A 1,963-nucleotide genomic window follows, 5' to 3' on the forward strand; every position below is an offset into this window, starting at 1 on the left:
GAGAGAGAGAGAGAGAGAGAGAGAGAGAGAGAGAGAGAGAGAGAGAGAGGGAGGGAGGTGAGGTGAGGGAGAGTGAGATAGATCCAAAATGTCAAACTATTATTTGCATATTGTACCCATAATTCAATTTTTTCTCCCTTTACTAAACCTTCTCAGAATTTCCTGTCAGTTCTTTAGTTCTATCTGTTCCACAACTCAGTGTTAGTGTTAAACTAACGGTAAATGAAGAAACAGGTGCCAAGAAGGTGGGAGGGTGAGAGATGAGTTGGTTTGTGAACTTTTGTCCCTGAATAATTCCGAGGAACACTATTGGACAGATGCGCTCCTCATGACAAATTCCCCTCGCTCCCCAAACCTCGCAGTGTATTCTAGGATCAATCCAGCTCTTTTCAGGTGCTTTTTTGTGACCATTGTAGCATTTTTTGAAAACTCATACTACTGTTATGAGATTCACATGTAAATCTAAAATCTGTCATTTGTTAATAACCTAATAGCACAATGGCACAAGGTCGCATGGGGAGAGGAAGGGAAGTACTTTTGGAACCTGGGCACTGTTGAGTGAACACAGGTAAAAATTAGTACAGTCAACTTCCAGCATTTAATCTGTTTTTATTCATCATTTATTATAAAAATTTAATCTTTATTTTACACAAAAAAACAGTAAAGTTTACCAAAAGTTACTGAATCTGAGGCAAAGGGATTTACCACCAAAATGCAGATTTACATGGTAAACCTGAGGGCCACAACCAAAAACTTACATTTTCTAATAATGCATTGCCAGTAGCAAAAATTGACAATATGTATTTCTTGTTAAATATATTTAACAAAGATAAAATAACAAACACCAGCCTTCACTGTGAGGTAACAAAAGAAAATGTCTCTACTGAGTATTGGCCCATTATTTCACTGAGATCAAAACATTTGAAGAATTTTTAAAAGCTTCTCATAAATGTTAATATTTAGGCTTATACACAACATATATATGCACAAACACATCCATTCTAACTCTATAACCCTTTGTATTTTAAAAATTGTACCATCTCTGTTAGAGAAAATGTACAGCATGCAGAAGGCATTCATAATTGTTTTTCTCAGCAGTAGTGTTTTATACAAGTCAAATGAAAAACTTAAATATGAAATGATGTTCAACTAGATGCCATCTCAGCTCAGTACTTTGTCTCTTATATTCTATGCTAATACTTCAGTGTTAATGAAATTGTTCATATAAGAGAAGTGGAAGAAAATGTAATCCATTACCAAAGGTAATTAGCAGATAGCTCCCAGTGGATATAGAAGTGACGGACAAGAAACAGGAAGAAACCAATTAAATGGGACTGCAGTTTTTTCACTGCTTCAGCTTTTCACATCCAGCTGAAGAAAAGAAATAATTATATCTAGGGCATTTTGCAACAGTTATTAGTTTATCCCATTTCATATATATAATGTCTTCATAACAAACCAGGATACAAAATAACTCTTCCCCATTCCCACCAATCTTCCTCTTGTTTCCAGATAGAAATAAACACAGATTCTGATGCAATGTACAATTACTGAAAACAAAGGAGACCTACAGTTATATTCTCATACTTTTGGTAGGGATGAAGGATCATAGGATCAGCTCTAAACACTGCAAGGATGGATAGAGTAGAACCACTCAGTTAGGCATAATTATAGGCACTGGCTTCCCCCCAAATAAAAACATGCTCATGTATCACTGCAAATTTTCTAGCACAAATATACTCTGTTACTACACAAGTGCTGATCAAATTTAATGGAGTGGGTGAGTGGAGAAGGAAAACAAAATGCCTTATGTGAATAGGACAATGCTAAGAGGATGGTAAGGTGGAAAGATGAAAAGAAAATTTTATTGAAAACAAAGAAATCATGTTAAGTCCACAGAATAATTGTTTGATTATTTTAATGGTTTCTGAACCCATCAATATTATGCAATATTTTAATTAAA

The sequence above is a fragment of the Galeopterus variegatus genome, unplaced genomic scaffold (genome assembly GCF_000696425.1).
Source record: "Galeopterus variegatus unplaced genomic scaffold, G_variegatus-3.0.2 Scaffold5042, whole genome shotgun sequence".
NCBI classification, from domain to species: domain Eukaryota; kingdom Metazoa; phylum Chordata; class Mammalia; order Dermoptera; family Cynocephalidae; genus Galeopterus; species Galeopterus variegatus.